Source organism: Anarrhichthys ocellatus, unplaced genomic scaffold (assembly GCF_004355925.1).
Source record: "Anarrhichthys ocellatus isolate YVR2014 unplaced genomic scaffold, GSC_Weel_1.0 scaffold1, whole genome shotgun sequence".
Taxonomy (NCBI): domain Eukaryota; kingdom Metazoa; phylum Chordata; class Actinopteri; order Perciformes; family Anarhichadidae; genus Anarrhichthys; species Anarrhichthys ocellatus.
The window spans coordinates 12,626,540-12,648,437 of NW_022280031.1; positions in this window are offsets into that span (position 1 = coordinate 12,626,540).

Below are 21,898 nucleotides of genomic sequence, written 5' to 3' on the forward strand. Positions count from 1 at the left end.
AGGGAGAGAAGCTGCTTTTGTCCTCGGGGGTCTGTAATGGACTGATAGCATCGTGCTGGCCTCCCTCCTTCCCCACCTGCTTCTTTTCCTCTCTTTAGTCTGCTGGCTGTTAAAGGCCCTATTTAGGGCCGCTGATACTCTCAACTTTTGGCTATCACCGACTGAGGGCCAGTGAGTGGTGCAGATTGTGTACTGCGATAGATGAGGTAAGTGAATGGGCAGAATACAAAGAGTAAGCTCTTGTTCAGAGTGAACTCTGTCTTTAACTAGTGTTACACATTCTGTAACATTATATGGTATGCATTTATGCTCACTGATACCGGCTCATAAATAAAGCTTTAAGGGGGCACAATTGAAATTGACGAGCTCATTTTCAATTTGTCGATGCATATCAGCACAGGTGGCTTTAAAATCCTCGTTGACTTCACAACGTCACCACCTTAGAAGCTCCCACCTCTTCCACCAACAGGGAAATAGATGACAGGATCACCCCGATGTTAGATCTCTCGTGGGTGATTAGGTCCCCTGACCATTCCGACAGCCAACATCATATCGTGATTCCTTTCACTGTGTGAGAAGACCTCTGTCGCAGTAACCCAGAATGAAAGAGACCACTTTTTTCTCCCCTCGCTGGGCCATCTGACAATCCAATCTACCAGGCCAGCAGTAACATAATATCCCTCTTCGGATAGGGACTCTCTCCCTATCTCTCTTTACCTCACTAGCTTTTCTTTCAGCCCCTTTCAGCCCCTTTTCTTCTCTGTCTTTTTCTCCTTGTTGTTGTGGCAGGGATCTGCAGAGAGGGGCGAAGGTTGGCAGGGCAGGTGTCTGATTTTCATTAGAATTGCAAATATGAGTGAGTGGATGCCCGATCAGATAAGAAGGAGAGGAGAGAACAATGGGGGAGAGCAGAGAGGAGAGAAGAGGAGACGGGAGGAGAGGAGACGGGAGGAGAGGACTGTGTTTGGGTCTGACTGGGCTACCTTTGATCCCTGAGGGGTTTACAGCCAAGGCTCATCTAACCCCACCACACCCAGAGGACAGGACTCCTTACCTCACTTATCCTTCCTCCTTCCCTCCCTCCATCCACTGGAGTCTCATAGGTCAGAGCAAGGGGAGCAGGTCAATAACACACAAACATGGATAGAAAAGATCTTTTAACTCGTACTGGGTAAATCATAATTACATGTTCAGTGATTTTATATCTCCATCTCACTGATATTTCACACCTCATCACAGCTCATTCCAGTCTCTCTCAATCTTGCTCATATCATTTGAAAGGCACAATTAATTGGTGGACATCACACTGCATTAAATTAGCTATTAATAAAAATAAAAGTGAATGGACTTAACGGATATGAACCAGTGGTTACCTTATATGTGCATATTAGCCACACCTACACCCACATACACACCCACACATATACACACCCACACATACACATTCTCTTCCGAAAAACACACACACACACACACACACACAGAACATGAACAGACCGAGACCAGCTGTGCCCTAAAGCTGTCAAACCCAACAGCTGGACTTTACAATTCTCCCCTCTCTGTGAAATATCACACCACATTTCTGGCACCAAAACCCAAATTAACAAAAAGGATGTGTGTCTGAATACCGAGTTCGGAGCAACAGGCAATCGTCAGGGTTGTGTGAAAATGGCTACGCTTTAACCCTGTTTCTAATCATATTTTTTAGTGTAATATTCTTTTCGTTGGCATAGACACACCTTGCAGTCCCTATCGTCAACAATCAACACACTCCCTGAGGGGGAAGTGTTGAAAATCATCAATTCCTCTGGGCTTGTTGCCGTGGTGAAGGCTTGCAGCGACAAGGTTGGCTGTATGTGTGTGTGTGTGTGTGTGTGTGTAAAAGGACAGGATAGGCCTGAACGAAGGAACAGCTATGTCAATACCGCCAAAAACAAACATTTCTGGGTGAAGAGTTTCAGTTATTTTTTCCCCTGAATAGTTTTCCCTCTATAAATTCCCCCTAGTATGCAGACTATGTAGTCAGACAAAACTATTTTCCTGTAAACATTTGAGTATTTTTCCCCTCCATGTTCCACATTTCCTACAAAATCTCTAAATCAGACATCTTTTTGCTTGCTTTGCATCAACAGCGGTTGTTGTGACAGACAGGGATATGAAGGAGTTATACAAATCTTTGTGAGTAACCCGTCTCTTATCCGTGGAGAGCCTCATGAAGCAATGGTAGCCTGCGTGGGCGAGCTGGCACTGTGTTAAACTCTGCTCTGTCCTGGATCAAGTTTACAGTTCTGCTTGGTTTAATAAAGTGGATTCCCCCCCGATGAACATGGCTCTGGAGCACCTGACCTTGCCATGCTCCCAGTGGGCTCTGTGTGTTCTCACGACACTGTGCTACTCCGCAGCACCTGTTGGCCGGACCTCGGGCAGCAGATGTTCCAGCTACATTCCGTCAAAAAAAGCGTGACTATTGATTTGGAGGAAATCCCTGCCAGAATCCATCATGTTGTTTGCTTTGAATTGTGAAAGTGCTGCGCTCCAATTTTTCCTGCTCTGAAATGGTGGGAAGCGGATATACTTTTGGTGAGGCGCTGGAAGCTGTTTCCTATTTTTTCACAAGATATATATAATTTAAGGAGAAAGACAGACAGGTTAACACGGACACACATGAACATGTGCATTTAAACACACACACTGCCACAAACACCATGCTCCATTTCATACAAATCAACAATTTACTGCTATCCGATATCTGTCCTGAGACAAGAATCATATTTTCTTCTCTCTAACGATCACAATACGAGCATTTACTATGAAAAGGTGGTGTTTTTCCTGCCACTATACTGACACAAAATGGGCTCAGCGTGCCTCAGGAGATACGGATTGCAGAGCTTGTCGGCTGACGGATAGGAGTGTCCAAACGAAGCAGATCCGACAGACTAACAAGTGGCTGACTTACCGACTTTACAGCACATGGTTATCTTGTCAATTACAGAGGTACATGAAAGAAAGAGAGGGGGGTTGAGAAACTCAAGGGAAGTGAGTGACATAATAAGTGAAAAGAGTAAAGAGGGCATGTGACAGAGCTGCTGACAAAGAGGTGGGAAAGTGAGTGAGCGGCAGAAACAAACTGAAGCAATGAGGGAGTAGGTGCAGAGAAAGAAGAGGACAAAAAGGAGGGAAAAGCTTGATACTTTTGAAAGACGGAAAAAGTGGGAGGCCCCCCATTTAAGACCCGGGCCAAAACTCCCTCTCCTTGCCGTTATCACCAATGGCCAAAACAGGGCTCTGTCACGGAAGAGCCTGTGCAGCTGCAAGCTCTAAAGTACTAACAGACAATTACAGGCTCTGGTTGCCTTGGCAATATGTTGCTTTCTTCCAAGCCATGCTACTTACCACAATGTTCAATAATGTGAACAAAGGCAAGGAAAGGCCAAACAATAGACCTTTGGCCATTGCTTTTCTCTCTCCCTCTTTTCCCCAAAATGATGCATTCTCCCTCAATGACTTCAAACGTCCCACTTACAAAAACATTATTGAATGTTCTGTGCGTTTCAGACCCTGGTATTCAGGGGTGCAAAGGGGCTCCTCAAACTCCTTCACTTGTTATTGTGCTGCTTTCTTTTTTATTAATAGGGCATGAGAAGGGTCTGGCATGGGTGTGTGACATGTCCTGTGGACTGACGCACTGTGCATGTGTGTGGATGTTTGCGGGCATTGTGTGTGTGTGTGTGTGTGTGTGTGTGTGTGTCCTCTGCATACAGACCCCATCTGTTTGGTGGCCGGACACAGTCTGGGAAAGTGTGTGCAGGCGAAGAATTCACACACAGCATAAAGGTCCAATTATGAGCCCCCACTCAGAGAAAGAGAAGGGGGGTGCACGAGGGCATAATAGGGGCTTGTCCATCTCGGAAGGGGGTATGATGGTTTCCTTGCCTCTCACCTCGACCTCCTCTCTCCTCCCTGCCCCAAACAAATATGTGTCAACAAGAACTTAGCATAGAGGAAATTCCCTTAAATAAAAACAGGTAAAAGCAGTATTTTATGCTGTGAATCAGCAGTTGTCAGAAAAGCGGCACCTTTAAATTAAATACAAGGCTGTAAAGGCAATGAAATAAAGCTGATAAGCAGAAAAATTAAAACAAAAACCACAAATATATATTCTCTACAAATAGTTTGAATCTCTCATGTGCGTACATGAAAGTGCCGCTTTCCTTCCTATAGACTGTCTCCAGTCTCGTCTGATGTGAGTTTAATCTCTGGAGTGTTGGGCTTCTGGCGTCTATACTGCTTCACCTCCAGTCTGTCTCTACTGTAATACAACTGATTAGATTAGTTTGTATTGGAAGAAATGATAGTAGCTCTGCCACCATCACCTTCCAAGCCCCACTGTTGGCTCAAATGGTGCCAGCTCAACTTTGATTCCTTATCTCCAACTTCAGGCACACACTTTGGGCAAATTGCTGTTTGATTCAGGATCGTGATGTGCCTGTTTTATCTCAAACAAATGTCAGGCGACTCCACGCTTTAGTCTGACAGCACAGTGCTGCGGTAGAGTCTAGACAGTCTTTGATCTTACGTGTCTTGTTTGAAGTGGTCAGGACAATGTGTGTGAATTCCCTTAATGTGCTATCAGTGGAAAGCTGTGTGCACAGGTACAAACCTCGACACTTGTGGCTGGGACAAAGTAAACAGCTAGAAGTACATGACCAAGTTAAGAATTACGAGGGCTGAGCTGTGGACAATTCACAATGTCAAAGACACTGTTAAAGTGTACCTACCTGCTGTTTACCGAGTCAGAGAATGAAATAATCCCACACTGGGCCTATTAATCATTTAACAACCCCCCTGAATATGTTTTTGAAGAACACGTTCTCTGAAAGAGAATCAGTCCACAACGTACATTAAACACCAAGTGAAAACCTTTTTTGAATGAAGGCTAGAGCAGATAATTGTGTTGTTTTTATGTGTATATTATCACTATAATAAAATTGATACTAAAAGGGAATTTAGCAGAAAAATAGGACTTTGAACTGGTTAGGAAGAGTTAGATATTTTTGGAAATCTTTATTCGCGTTCTTGCCATGAGTTAGGTTTGAAGATCTCATGTCTGTAGGTAAATATGAAACTACAACAGCAGCTGGTTAGCTTAGTTTAGCTTAGCATAAAGACTGGAAACAAAGGGAAACCGAACGTTAGCCCATCTGTGTTCAAAAGTAACAAATACACATCTTGTCATCACCGTGAGGCAAACAGCACAGACTCGAGGGAGTCACTGCACCTGGTGTTGGTAGGTGGACTTTGTAAGAGCAAGGCTAGGTTTCCCTAGTCTATATGCTAAGCTAAGCTAACTGACTGCTGGATCCAACTTTATATTTGATGGATATATATTATGTGAAGTGTGGTATCAATCTTCTCATCTAACTCTCAGCAAGAGAAAGAGAATAATAATATTATTATAATATTAAAGTATCTCCCAAAATGTTGAGATAATAATTTAAAGGTCCTCACTTTTATTCATTAACGTTTGTGTACTAAGGTGAATAAGACAAATATAGGTACATTGTAGCTAAGTAGTACAGTATATATATATATATATATATATATATATATATATATATATATATATATATATACTTATGCATCTGTTGACATAATTTACTTTTAAACTGCACTTAGGTTTTTTTTTAGATCAGAGTATTTAGGTTCATTGTGTCCCAGGAGGAGCTGCATTCAATATCATATTGCGTTGCGTGTCATTCTTTGTTGCACTTGTGAATGTAGAAATATGCATCCATGCATTATATGCAATGCGTGACATGGAGGAGCATGTGTCAATGCAAGGGCGTTGTATACATGCACACATGTGTAGGGAATGAAACGAACAAATATACAGTTGTGTGCATACCGTATGAGTGTGTGTGTGTGTGTGTGTGTGTGCATCTGACATTCAAGCATCAGCAGCTGGTGAAGTGCTCTCACACACCAGGTGCGACTTGCAGCTCTAGGCGCTGTGTCAGCACATAGTGTGGCAATATGACACTCTAAAGCACAAACTCACACACAAACATTTACAGTTATGCACACGCATAGACAAATACAGAAGAAACTGTGCGCACAGATATGCATACAGAATACAGCAGGTTTAAATATGAAAAGCATAAATCACTGATCGTATCACAGTATTCATTTTGATCTGATAGGCTGACGGCCTGGGGAGCTTTGTAGATTGAGAGGGAGAGAGAGAGAGAGAGAGAGCTCCGTGTCATGTAGTCCCTGCAGTGTTCATGACTGATGTGATCGGGACACACAAGTGGTAAAGGCAGGCAATAAAAGGCATTTGGTTGCCATCTGTCTCTATGGCCTCAGTGTCAAACAGTTGGCTGTCAGGCTCATGCCATCGACACACAACCAGGATAACCATTAGGCCATAAACAGGCGCCCTTCTATAGACAAATGGTTAGGGATTTCTATGGTCATATCTGTCGTGAGATAATGGCCATAACGCTTCGGCATACAGCCGTTCACGTGAAATGCAGGCTAAGTGGAACTGGAATCAAGTAAAAAATGCCTTTAAGGAGTGTTTGTTTATGTGTCAAAGAATAACTGGGTGACTTATTGAGGATCATCTAGGATGATGTGGTTTGGTCTTTCAGCACAAGGACAATTCACGTGGAGACCTCATCAGAAATGACTGTTTGTTTGTCAGATTGATACATGCTTATTATAATTTATCCAAATGAAACATTCAATTTTGCCATTCATGTCAGTTGGAATTGTCTTCCTCTTCCTCTTTCTTTTCTTCTCTCTAAAAAGAACCGGATGGCCAACGGAAGTCAAACGTAGATAGGTTTGAAATTTCAACAACTATACGCAGGCAATAATACTTCTGTGAATTTGCCAGATAGTGGTGCAATGATTTCCTCTTGTACACCCTAGCAATACTTGTACAGATTTTTAATATTTGATGTATGGTTTTCTTATCTTCAGAAATTCTGGAAAGGCAAAATGCAAACAGACTTGGCAAACTATAAACTACATGACTGTAGAGGTCTTAGGGTGCCGTGGCTTGACCCCACATGGTGCCACAATTTCAGCTAATTGCTGGACTTGACATTTAGTCTGTTGATCAGTACATTTGTTTTATGGCTCTTTACCTAAAGTCCTTCTACCTTTTCCCTCCTAATTTTAGGAAACTGTATGTTGTTGTGTTTACAAGTGTACCAAAGTACACCATTCTTTTGAAGGTTGTACAGCGATGTGTCTACTCTGTCCTTTACCTCTGTTTGACTGCACATCCTGCATGTCTGTGCAAGGCATCAACTTCTCCCAACTACCGGTTAACAGTAGGCACTTTATTGAAGCTTGATAATCTGCAGAATTAATCTTTTTCTTATGAGGAAAACAGAGTGGGCGATAGGAGCAGCGCTGACAGACAAGCTGAGGATACAAACACAGCCGGCTCCCACATCTCTCCCTCTCAACAGCAGACTTCCCAATCGTCTCCGGCTTCACATAAGCCAGTCATTGGGATTTAGAGGTTATTACTTCGTGTTCCCTTCTTTGTCTGAGGGGTTATCTTTCTGAGTTGAGGTGAGACTGGGGTGAACAGCGTAACTGGGTAATGCAATAATGATGTTAAACACACAATCCTGAACACTCATCGAGTGTGATGGAAAAAATCTTTGATGACAAACGTGGGAGTGTGGAGTTAACTAATATTTGTCAGTGAGAGGTAAAACGATGAGAGGAGAAATGGTAAAGTAGCTCGTGAGGAACCCCTCCCCCTGCACCCCTGTTTGTGAGGCCTGTAGTGTTTGAGCACTGAAGGTCATGGGTGACACCTGTTTCCCGTCTCATCTCCCAACATCAAGTTGAGTCGCTGGGAGGGGTGGGGGGTCTCAACCCCCACCGCAGCGTAGCACAAAACCTCCTGTGTTCGTTTCCTGCCTCGAGCAAAAAAGAAAAGGGGATGAAACGGCCAAGTTTATAAATCAGGGTGGGAAATTAATTTCCGAGGTGAAAGGAAAGGCATGCATGCCTTTGAATAAAAGGAGTCGCTCTTTGCTTTAAAGCCTGTTTTGAACAACAGACTCAAACTGCAAGCCAGCCTCAAACTTCAATACTTGAGCCAAACAATTGTGCCACTTTTGTCGTACTTACAAGACAGATCTGTTGTTTGAGTAACTGCAGCGCACTTTAGTCATGACTCCAGTTAAAGCAGGTCCACATGGACCATACGTGCAAATGTTGGAGAGAGTTTGCCCCCTTGTGGAGGAAGATAGTGCCTCTATGTCTGAGGAGTGAAGTGAGCCAAGCCAGAATGTCTGCAAAATCAGACAGAATAATAATCACTTGTGCAATTTAAAATGTATTTAATGTGACATGAATTTCCCCAGATAATCTCGAAAAAGCCACAACAAGCAATGTTTGCCAAAGGCTTTGTGGTTTTATTGGACCTCTCGGGTTGGGAGAATCGTACCTGTTTATGCTGTGATGCTGGATGACAGAGAGACATCTGTTTTCTGTTGTCATGGTCAGGATCAGGCCCTTGTTTTTCACCATATGGTGATATTAAAAAAAGAATAGAATACACTCAGACATATCCACAGTACATACAATGTACTCAATACATACAGATAGAGTCCAACACCCTTTAGCTTGTGATGGGGAAAATCTCTACAAAAGCAGAAAATCATCTGCTCCCGGTCTCTTTATTAGCCCCCTGTTTCCAGGTCAATTTTCTGCAGCTGAGGCGTGAAACTGCTCCATGTTTAGGCCTGGCCTTAGCTTCCATACAACCCACTGTGCCTGCAGCTGTATCCTGACTCAAGGTACAACCCCAGCTGGGTCTGGGTCCTAACCCTCCTCCTCTTCCACTATTTCTTCTTTGCTCCTCCCTCCATCCACATGCCGAACCACTTATATCTCAGTTTATTAGCCTCTCTCGCACTTGCCCTCTCCGCCACCAAACGATTATATGGTTTTCAGAATGCATAAGCCACGCTTACTAAAACAGTTTGACTAACACTTCCAATGACTTGGAAAGTATTGGTTATTTCTAAGGAAAACAAGACTTACTTTAACATTCATTCCTTTATTGAAATTCGGAGTTGTATGTAACTGAAACTAACGAAACACAGTTTTGAGACCTGAAAACATCTTGCAGATACAGTGTGTGGACAAGGAACACTGTTCATCAACATACATAAGAATATCCAACAATGCCTCAAAACATAAAAGTACATTCTGGTCATATTTCATTCAAATCCAGTTTTGGGGGAACAGACAGCAGATGGCATCAGTGTGCCAGACCTCTCAGTGTGTTGTCAGCTGAGCTCTGACCAGTTGATACTTTGCTCAGGTTATTCCGAGGAGCACATTAGGTGCTGAATGTCTAATATTGACATCTGTCTGCCCTCTGGTGGATCTACACCTAATCACTAGCCATGATAATATGATAATTAGCATCAAACAAGTGAGTCAGAGCAGCGTCAGCGAAAAAACTATATGGGGTTGCCTCTGCATTCTTACCTCTCAGCAGTTTGGTACATGTATCCCATACTGCAGTCTGCAGAGGCAAACGGTGTCATTAAAGGAAGGGAGTCACACACAGTTAATATTGTAACTCGCACATTAACGACACCAATCAGAAATTATCACTTCACAAGCACTGTAACCAGATTTCTTTTCTAATCTTGCGACGATAACGTCAGCTTCTTCACTCCTCCGCCCACTGTATCCAGGTGCTGTCATGGGAACCTGCCGTAGATGGGAGATGACAGCTGTTTGGCGCTCGCGAAATTATTCAGCCAATCTGGCAATTCCGCCTCTTGGACAGATGGAGAGGTTGGCAAGGTAGTGATCACATTTAGCAACGTCACACATCACTCTGGATTTGCCAGCAGCCAAACTCGGTCCATCATTTTTTTTCCCCCCCACGACAAAAAAACAGGACTGGCAGCGTGTTTTTTCTATATTTCTAGAGAATAGCAAAGTGGAGAAATAATGAATGAGGATGGGATATGGGATTCAGTTGAAGCTCAATAAGGGACCGCAGATGGACAAACTCTTCTTGCTTTCTTGTGGTTCAAAAAGTAGCTTTTATAGACATAGATTTAACATAGATACATATATAGATAGACATAGGGGGTCACCAAAGTCTTGGTCATTGTCTGGGAGCCATGCATGTCAATAAAATTGTGTGCCAATCAATCGAGCAGTCGTTGAGAACAACTCTACACAGGACGTTCTCTGGAAAAGTGTTAGTGGATTACTTCAAAGCAGAAGCTGCACTCTCTAAATGTGGCTCATCAGAGGAATTTATTCACATGGCCGCCAAAGACCTAGTTTGTCTCCCACTTGGTGACGTCTCAGATGAAAGAGTGCTTGCATTTTACCCCCTGCAAGTGGCAGCCAACCTCAGACAGAGAGACTGAGTATGAATCAGGCCTCGCTCTCTCCTCTGCCGCCTCTGTTCTCACCCTCACCTCTCTGGGTGCTCCCACTAAATGGGCATCTGTGGTCAACACTGGAAATTAGCCTTGAAAGTGTAATTAATGAGTGCAATGGTGAGATAATTAGAGAGAACACAATTATTGATCAGGCCAGCAAACTCCTGAATCTTAAAAATGTCTGACCTGAAAAGTCTTACCTCATACTGGTGTCAGGAAATATGGCGAGTGAGGTAATGCAATACAGTGGACCGTACCTGCGAGATTATTGGGACTCATAAAGAATAAACTCTGACCTTTGATTTAACCAGAGCGGATATCTGTCTTTGGTGGAATGATTGCTCATTTTGAATGGGGGATTATAACAGCAGGACGATGCCAAAGGTTATCTCGTAAGTATTTGTGCTGCCAATATAGCACAAGTCACAATTTAAGTGCTTGATACGTTTAGCCATGAGTCTTATGTTAAAGCGTACGGTTTGTCCAAAATATGATGAGTAATGATACAGTATCCTAAGGAAAGTGCAAGCAGAATGTTATGAACTGTGACTATAAGGACATAATGAATTTATAACATCATAGTTTAATCTCTGAGGGTCTCAATTTACAAAAGCTATAGTTTGGATTCAACAAAGAGTTTATGTAAACTGTGATATCCATTGATATTCAATACTCTGTGTTAGGCCACCTTAGAGCCTCTAAAGCTGCCATGGGATTGACATTTATGGTTTTCAGTAAAATGCCTTAACAATTGGATTACCGGGAAATTTGGCACAGAAATTAACAACCCCCTCAGTATGCTTTGTTGATCCCTTAACATTTTATGAAGTGCCATCACAACGTCACAATTTAAAGTCGAATACGTTAGTTTGTGACCAATTATCTGCAAAACTATTGACTTCATTGTGTTTAGTAAACATCAGCATGTTAGCTTTGTCATTGTAGCCCTGTTAGCATGCTAATGTTAGCATTTAGCTCAACAGATAGCTGTGCCTAAATATAGCTTTACAGAGCCACATGGTTGAGGACTCTTAGTCTTGGTTGGTGTTCAACACCTGTTACTTTAAACATCCCACAACTAAAGCAGCCCGTTGAGAAATTTGACAGCAGCCATCTTCTTTCACTGGCCTCACGCATGAAAAGGAAAGATTAGTGATTTGGATCAGAATATATGGTAGTTGTATTACAGTTATTTTGTAATAAAATGTATTAATATTGGCTTATGGTTTTACATTTTTTGAGACATGAATAAAACAAGTAGCCTTACTACTGAGATTCTATTTTAGCAGCGTGTGCTGCTCCCACTGGAGTCTGAGCTGGTGGAGTTAATTGTAAACCTGCAGGATTTCATCTGAATTTGCGTGGAATCCAACCCGGTAGCACAGATGACAAGCATTAGGAATAACTATACAGAAATTGCTGATCTTCTCGCTGATGGTCTCGTTTACATAAGAAAATATAGACGTTGTTGATTGGCAGAACATATTCATGTATACTGTAAAGTATGCATACAAAGTAGTTTGGCTCATACAGCCTGTACTTTTACAGACTTCAAATGCAGGTTAATCTGTCTCACGTCACGTTTACTTAAAAGACCTATTTGAGATTTTTCTTTGACGTTGCAAAGTGGGCTGTGATATCTCAGTGGCTTGTGATCACACAAATATGTATAAATGAATACCGGCATTTCACAGGGATGACTGGGAGAACCTGTAACCCAGTAATGATACAGACTTCGAGAATGTACTTCTAATTGGTCAAAGAGTTAACTATCATGAATTAACCAAACAAACCACTGTGTTATTACCGAACCCCTTGGAATGTATCAGGACTGCACTTTGAAAGTGGGACCGAAAATGTAACTGAAATATTGATTACAGGACAGAAGAAAGATGATGATATTGCCTGAAATGAGATCAAATGATTGTCTGACATAGTGTTGAAGACCTGTTAAAGTGTGTGTGTGTGTGTGTGTGTGTGTGTGTGTGTGTGTGTGTGAGAGAGAGCAAGCGAGAGAGATAGAAAGTATATATGTGTAAATGTATGTGTTTGCCTCTCTCCTCTCCTCTTTCCTTTCCTTCCCTCCCCTCACCTGTCCTGTGAAGGTAATGAGGCTGCAAGCTGATGGCCAGATGAAAGATGGACAGTGGGATGGGATCTTTTTTTATTTTTGGTTTTCAAAAATACCACGTATGAAAAATTACGTGCCAGCTTGAATAATTAAACAGCTTCAGAGCTCCCCTGATCCACCTGTCCACAGATCAATAGACAACATTCAGATGGAGCATGCCATATGCTCAAAAGTGTCCCACACCACCCAAAACCTGAAAGAGGCTGTCCGTTTTATATCTGGCAAAGGAGCTGCTTAGCAGTTATGAAATGCTTCACAGATAGTACAAATGAGCCAATTTTTCTTTCAGCAGGAAGCCTGTTATAGTTTTGTCTTGTTTGACCAGAAGAGGTTATAAATGTCTTGCTCTAAACACAATATCATACCTGATAATAATTCCATAATACCCTTCCTTCCCTGTCCACTCATGGGCTAATACCTAATGAATACTCTTACTGTCATTGCTCTGTTCTCAGGGCTCAATTTTCTATTCTATTTCTGTGTATTGGACATCAAATGCTGTGCAGGGCCCTTTTGTGGGATTAGAGGGCTTGTTCCTTCCTAATAGGTCCTTGACCTTCGCAGATCCCTGACAGGGCTCTCTAACATTAGCCCTTTGTGGTCGCATCCGCTGCCCGAGCTCCCATGATGCAAATTTCATGTCATAACATCAAACAGCGTGCTGATCAAAGGTCAGCCCTCCTTTTTTGTAGGTGTTTGATATCAAAATTTCTATTTCATCTCCAGCTGTCAAGGGCTGTTAGTGCTGAAGAGCAAAGGATGGAGGGAGGCAAAGGAGAGCAAGAGAGGTAGCCTGATTAAAATATCTATTCTGCAGATGTATAGCATAGCGGAAATTATAGTGAGTGCACACAATGTTGTAATCAAATGCTAAGTCTGAAATAGCTATAGTCTGTACTCTTTTTCTGGGGAGTTTCTCTGCTTTGATTGTGTTTCTGTTTCCTCATGCATTCATCATAAGCCCTTGAAAATTGCAGAGGAAAGGGAATAAGGAAGTTGGAATCGATGCATCATTCCGATTAATTAGGGGAATGATTTGCTGAAGCGTCTCAGAAATAAACCAATCTGAGTGTGGAATTAGGATTCAGGAGAGAACAGTCGGTTAGCGCAGCATCCACATCTGTGACATTATGCATGAAATTATGGTTAAGAAAGAAGTCGTCTCTCTCAATCCTAATGACATACTCCTGTGGCATTCGCTGAGTGTGTCATGGTGAGTGGATGGATGCACTTTATATGTTTGCATGTGGGCTAATAAAAAAGAAAAGGTCATGCATCACACACTCTGATGTCACTGCTGCCATCCCAGCAACAGAGGAAACACACAGCCACATCAGCCACATGTTTAATCACCCGCACCACCTTCACTTGTAATCTTTCACACAGACAGACGGGCCACTCAATAAAACACACTCTTCACTAAATTAGCCGGGGGAAATTAAATCACATCCATGTGAGGCACCGGTGGGGCTTTTGGGAGCAGCAGCAAAGCGGGATTATTATTCGACAATGTGGCAGCATCACCGCATCCAATGCAAACACACGATCTGAGCGCAAGCCTAAGGAATAAATCTCAGGATGGCGGTGGAGAATTCCCATCCAAGGCCATGCTGGAAACGTTATATGCATGAGTACTGTCAGTATACCGTCAGCGTGTCAGTCAATGCAGAGTGATAGGATGGAGGGATCTTGTTTAGCTTGCTTCGGATACATTTTTTTCACTTCACAACCCTAACTTTTAACCTGCTTGGTATTCACTACGAATACTAGATTAAAACGTTTAAGATATTGTAGCATAAATACAAACAAGATACCACATGTGTGGTTTGTTTTAGCATTCTGTCAAGAGATCTTGTCTTTCATGAGTTTGTATTTGTAGACATGTAAAACACCCGATTTCAAGAAGCCAATGTCAGTTTTTGTTGTGTATCTGCATTTCCGTTTCTCAGGGATAGATGGCAATGTTGCTCTTCCATAGAAAACCACTCAGCTACACTTAAGTTTGGGGTATTTTCAAATCCTTCTTGCTAACTTTTATTCAGTAATTGTTCAATTTAAGCCCATCAGAACACTATTTTGGCAAATGTACTGTTATAAGGAAGCACAAATGAAGGTAACACTTTCTAAGGATGTTGGACTTTAAGCTTAGAAAAAGGGGATCAAATAACTCTCACTTTCCACTATAACTCCAAATTTGTTTTATTTCTATACTTTTTTTCTTCTATATTTCTTCATGCAACCTTTTTTATTCAGAATCTGTTGTCCTGAAATACGAAATATTCATACTACATCTGCATGAATCTCTGTATCTACAGTTCACTAGGATGAAGTGGTCGTGATACAGATATGACTATAGAGGCCAAGATTATGAGACTGACACAAATTTGCACTCATGGAATGTTTTCTCTGTAGTCCATAATGTTCCATCGGAATTAAATAATGACAAAAATGGGGGTTACCCCCTAATAAAGGTTGCCACATAGAAGATGAATCTGTAGCTGCAGAGATAGATTAGTTGCATGGGGGTAATTACTCTCCCCCTGATACAAATGAAGGCACAGGGGTTATCTCCCAGCTCATGAATAGGCTTTGCTTATAATGAAAAGGCCCCTCATAGCCGAGTAGCTACATTAATTGCCTGATAAGCTTAACCCTCACTATGTTCATGGAAAGGCATAAGGAGCAAAAAAGGGGGATCAGTCCCTTTCTTCTATTTCTTTCAGGGTTTTTTTCCTGGCCTCACCACCTGTGGAGGGCTGGGGAGTGAGGGAGAGAGGGGGAGGTTGAACAGAATTTAAATGAAGTTGGAAAAGTTGGGAGAGTGAGAAATGATAGGCAGAGAAAATGGGAGATAGGGGCTGACAGAAACATAATCAGCGGCAAAATGAAACAAAAAACAAGACAGAGGAGGGCAGGTGAGAGGAGAGCCGAGCGAAGACAGAGAGAAGTGGAGAGAAAGAGAGACATCGCTTCCAGAGACTGTTCAAAACCTCCTTCTGCACCAACTCTCATCCGTGATGTGGAGTGGGGCTTCTTCTGGGGTTGAACACCTCATTTTAGAGCACTTACGCACACACTATCCACACACACTGGTGGTTTAGTGTCAGCGTGGCAGATAATGCATCCCTTAGAAAACTACAGTCTTTCAAGGAGTTAAAAAAAAATTTCTCCACTAAGTGAGATATAACGGAAAACATCTCACCCTTGCTGCAGTGATTGTAGTGTAACAAAATCGTCGTGCTTCCCTCCGTCATCCCAAAAAATCCCCATAGTAAGACAAATGAGACAAGAGTGTAGCTTGCTATCAGCCCCAACCGACTGAGAGCAAGCCAAGCCAGAGGTAATAAACTCTGACATTTCTGGTCTCATTGTGGCAGACGGAGTCTGGCTGAACTCAACCCCACCACTCCTTGGTCTGCGCTCTATCCCGACACCTCAGGTCAGTAACTTTGACTCGCTAACCACCCTCATTAGTATTCTATAAAGCTCCGTGGCAGACATCCAGTTTCTGTGTGGGGGAAAACAAAGGCTGGCTGTGTAGTTGTACTGTAGGATTCTGCTTCTTCCAAATTGCTGAGATATGACTGCGGCGGAGCCGAGGATGGAGGGAGAGGGCTGAGGAGAATGGGGAATTTGCTCTGCAATGCACGTTTTAGTCTCTAAAGGAAACTCCTGCAGAAAAGTACATGAAAACCCAGCGACGCTTGTGTATAAGTTGAAGGGCTGTGGTTTAGGCCTATGCCTCAGAGGGTGTTAAACCCACATTTACTCAAGTTCTGTATTTAAGTACAACTTTCAAAAGCTTGTGCTTTACTTGAGTATTTCCATTTCATCAGATACCAACATTGTACTTTTACTTCTCTATATGAATCTAAGAGCTTCATCTACAAGTTATTATGAAGATTTTATATATAAAGGACAGGTCTGGTGAAATTCTATATTGTGGATCAATCCCTTGAAAGGACCAAAACCAACAATGAATTGATTTCATTCATCCGAAATAAAACAATATATTTGTGAGATTTACAACTTTAATGTAAAGAATGGACATAGGGCTGACAGCCAAAGAGAGGATAGGGAACGCAGAAAGAGACTCCTTGAGGGTCTGCTAGGGTCCGGGTGACATGAATTTTGCCTAAATTTCAAGGGTGTACGCGTATGTTCTGTGCGGACGTCAATACCTCTAATTTGTTGTAATCGTGAGGATTTGTCGCTGGAATAAGTCTTCCTGTATTAACCAATCTACTGTGCATGTTTAAAAGGTGTCCTCCAGACTACTACAGAACTACTACACGCCAGTGGTGTCCGCAGGTGTCCATGTATGCGTACACAGGATTTGTTGACTGTATACAAAAAACATAGAATATCAGCAGCTTTACCCTAAAGTAAATGAAACCAAAGAATGCTGCACAAATCTGCACTAGTGCTCTCTCAGTATAGTGCATGAAACATCCACATTTATGCAAGCAGACACATACAGACATACTCAATATAGGCAGTAAGTCAACCTAGTCAAAATGAATGGACCAAATAAAAGACAACACAGACACAAAAATGATCAGTTTTTAGGCACATAGACCCAAAAAAAGACTTTAAAAAAATGGCTTTTACTCGACAGTGTGGCGTTTTATAGACCTGAATAAAATAAATCTAATAAAAACAAATCGCTGATTGAAATGTGACCTGATGTTAGTTAATCATCAACATATTGCCTTACAATTGTTTTAGATGGTGCAGTTTCAAAATACAACCATCCACCAGCTCTAATGCGTTGCTTTCATATTGCATCAAAAGCAGCCGGGAGGAGAAATGAATGAATGTGCAGATGTTTAAAAAAAAAAGAAAATCCAGAAAATGTACAGTGTGTAGTCATAACTGTAATTAATCTTTAGCACAAATCCTACATGTGTTCCTTTTAGATATGTCCTAAAAACACTGTCTGCAGCTTATTTATCAAACAAATAGCTCTCGGATAAACCTCCTAGTTAAACAACCTTGCCCTTGCAGTTTAAGCAGCACTGTTATGCCTTGCCCACTAATTCAGTGACTTGGCCTACGGTCATGGGATTAAAAGACATAAGCACTGGTGAATATTCCACTGCTTCTCCCATTTATCACCCAGTGAGACCAGTGAATAATACATGGGCTTGTCCAATCCACACACAGTAAAGCAAGGGCACTTGTAGTAAAAAAAGTATCGCCCTTGTCTAACCAGTTAGGCCTCCCCGAGGCTGAATCCGACAGGTCTATTTGGAACAGTCTTGTTTGACCTCTCCCTTTGTCTTCCCTTGGAGCCATACGTGCAGCCGATCAATCACTTGATAATACACACACCTCCCTGTTCATTTCTATGCATTACACACACACACACACACACACATACTACTTTTTTATGTCTCTTGCTTAGCTTGGACAAACACATTAGGGCTTTTCTGTATCTGTTTCCTATCAAATGTGAACTCTGTGGCCTTGTAACATAAAATAGTAACGTCTGGTATACATGTAAGCCAATATCAATAAAGCCCCACATCACTCTACTCTGGCATGCATGGTCCTCCTCAGTGGCACGGCATTGATCACACTAGGATGACTCTGATTGCCGCGCACTCCTCAGTGAGGAGATGGGATTCATGAATCCAGCAGGAGTCGGCAGGTAACATCGCACCCAACTGAGGTCTTTTTCCGCATGGGCTGAACTGACATATAAGCACAGGTCTGAGGCAGAGAATTTGCTGATCTTCAAATGGGAAGGCGGGATATTGGGGATACACAACAGCATGCCCACCATGAGGGATCTGGTTTCACATTGTGTGGAAAACCTTCCCATAGACTGGTGCGGCAGCTATGGGTGAGATGATTAAGTGCTAAAGTTGCATTTTCTCCTCCGAGCAGGCAGCCCTGAGGCCAGAGAGCTTGCATGATTGCCTCTGTGTGCTACATTACGTTGACATGATGGAGAATACTCTCCTGGGGCCTGAAATAATGTAAAAGGAAAGTGGGAGAGAGGGGAAAAAAGCCCATCCCAGCCTTTTCTGGACCTCAGAATTCTCTGCGTGCAATCAGATTTGCTGATAGATCTCCCCGCGCTCCCGCCTCTATATTGATGACAGGCAGAGCATTCACACACGGGTGCATGGCGACACACACCAGGGGAGTCCTCTAATCCGATTCTGCTATTAGAGCCCGAGACCTCCCCACTGGGTGCCTTGAGCCCCCCGGCCACTCTGGCTCACCCTGACACAGAGAGCTCAACCATGCAGTGGACGCACAGGTCTGTGAAGAAGACCACAGGAGAACGATTTAGAGGGAGAAAAAAATAAAGCTTGTCAAATTGGACAAAATGTGTGGAGCGCATGTTTCTTTTTTTCTCCCTTAACTAATTAGCGGAGGCTAAAAAAAGCCTAATTTTTTAAAACCAAATCCATCAGCTGGACAAGTGGAACAAATGAGTCGACCTCACAGTGGGAGGCAGCACAACATTATTTGTTTGCTTTTACAACTTGAAGGGCAGACGATGCACGGTCACCCAGCAGCAGCTTAGTGAAATTGTCCCCAAAGTTAGAGCCAATGTGAGCCGCGGCTTCCTACTTGTCACAGGGATTTTTGGCAGACAGATCAAAACACATGAGCTTTGAACCAGTGTTATCAGTGTGGTTACATTTTTCGGCACAGTTTCAACACAAAATGTCTTCTTTCTTTCATGGGCTCATCTCTGCTAACCCGAGAGTTTGCCTTCCCTCTTATAGCTTTGAAAGCATAAATGGTTATTATCGCCACATTATAGGACCGCCCACTGTGATTCCATCAGCCTGGTGCAATTATTACAACTCCCAAAAGACTTATATTTGTACAATCTTATCTTTCCTTAAACAAACTCAATCTTGACGAGTTTTGTCTAGGTTGGAGTATTGAATTGTAAATATAAATGTTTATCATACCTTTCAACCCCTTTAATGCAAAAGAAGTTTGATGCAAACTATGAAAGATGTAGCCAAACAATTTAAAGAAATAGTTCAACATTTTGGGATACAACCTTATTTGCTATTGTGCCGCAAGTTAGATGAAAAGATTTATAACATCAGTGTGAAGCAGCAGCAGTCATAAACTATAAGTTAACTTAGTTTAGACCAAAGATATGAAACAGAAACAACTGCAGGGGGAACAGTTGCCTGGGGTTTGTCCGAAGGTAAACATATCCACCTACCACCACCGCTTAATCTCACTATAGCTAAAGTTTTATATTTTGTATTGTTTATTCTGTACAGAAACCAAACACACGACATTTGCCGTTTCATAGGGGGTTTACGTTATGTGTGGGACTCCAGAAAGTTACTGTTCATGGCAAAGAAGTAGTCAGGCATTTTATACAAATTAGATACAAAAATATATGACGTATTAATTACTGGATTTTGTTAACTTTTCCCCCCCGTTTCTAGTCTTTATGCTAAGCTAAGCCAACCGGCTGCCGACTTCATATTTAGTGTTCTCATAGCAAGAAAGTGAAAAAGGGTACTTCCCAAAATGGCAAGCTATTCCTTTAAAGCAAAGCATAACATCTTTTTTACTTCATGATTTATTTACAATCAACAAAGCCATCAACAAAATGTCCAAATCTGGAGTTATGCAGCAAAAAAACTCCCATTAGGAAACAGCTTTCTCAGCAGGTTGAGGTGCTAGGGTTGCAGTATAGTTGCTATCGACTCAGCTCATCTGCTCCTCAGGTGGGGTTAGTAGGAGAGAAAGTCAGAGGACAAGAAATGGACATTTTAAACATGGAGAAGCATCAGCTCTGTATTTACAGCAGCCTCCCATTGTGCTCCTATTTGTCTCCCCCTGAGTGGCGGGATGGGGGAGCCCGTGGCTCTTCACAACATCTGCAGGCATTCTTATACAGGCATATAATAACCCATTACCGCCATCTCTGACAAAAACACTCATTTAAACTACAATTACACCCCCTGCCTCCTCTTCTTCATGCATCCCATCTTGTATCTTCTTCTTCTTCTGTTCTGCCATTTAAACGTTGCCAACATGCGACTTCACCGTTTAACCCCCCGCACTGTCTCTCTCTCATTTTCCCAAGAGATCACAAGAGTCGGCCCCCACAACAAAAGTGGAGCCTTATGGAGAAGATGAGAACACTTAGTACAAATGTAGACCCTTTCACTTGTGTATATACATATTATACAAAACACAGTGATGAATATACATATTTACCTCATTCAGGAGGTAAATGTGAGTTATACTTGGAATACAAAAGGCAGTTGTGTTCCTGGATCTGAGAGTAAGCAGCAAACGATGATCCCATCTCTTCCTACATAGTCTCTGCCGATCTCTTCTAATTTCAATGGTTACAGCCATTCTTGCAGTTTTTTCAGGCTGAACGAGTATCATATTGTGAATGCACACTATGGTAATAAATCTCTCGTTCGGGGTGCAGATCAGAAAATTCTGTGCAACGTGGGCATAGGGAGTAGAAAGCGCAGACATCGGGTGATCAGCTTCAATGTATCAAATGGGACATCTGTAGAGGGGTAAACAGAAACCAGAGCTTTCATCAAATAACAGCGAAGCCAGGAAGCCTTTTTCTCTCATTCAACAGTAGGTAGGCCCAATTTCACAGGCCGCACTGTGGCTGAATGGAAAGAAATTGGAAAAAAAAGTGAAATCGATTGCTTAGATTGCAGTTGTACTTTTATTTCTCTCCCCTTCTGTCATTTTGCAGTGTTATGCAGTGTTAGAGTGCATTTCCGGCCTGCACAGCACTGATAAAAGCACTGCAGTAAAGGTGCCACTTTAAAGGTTTGCAACAATGTCTCCCTGCATTCAGCAATTACTGCTAAACATAATCCAGGCAGGAATGTAGGCATAATGTCGGCTGCAAGTGTCTCTGGCTACATGCTTATACACCTTCTGTCGAGTTTATTGTGTTGAAATATCTTCATAGAAAACATTAATAAAGAAGGCAAAGAAAGCAATATTCTGTTGTGCCGTTATTAGTTGTAAAAAAGTTACCAGAATCTCCAGTGCACATAGTCAGAAGTTGAACAGTGACACATTTTCTATTATTGGTGTGTACTCGAGCAGAATGGATTTGAAATGAATTTGAAAACAAAAAACGTCTGAAGTGCTGCCTTTCTGCCCTTAAAGGTATTTGAGGGTGTTCAAGTTCATATTGGGTAAGAGTGTACAGTGTTTCACTTATAGACCCATTTTATACATAGTCCACTAAATCTGAATACAACAAGACAATGATAGAACCACCTTTCCAAGAGTTTATCTAACTGCATGTAAACACCCTCAAATCAAAACTGAC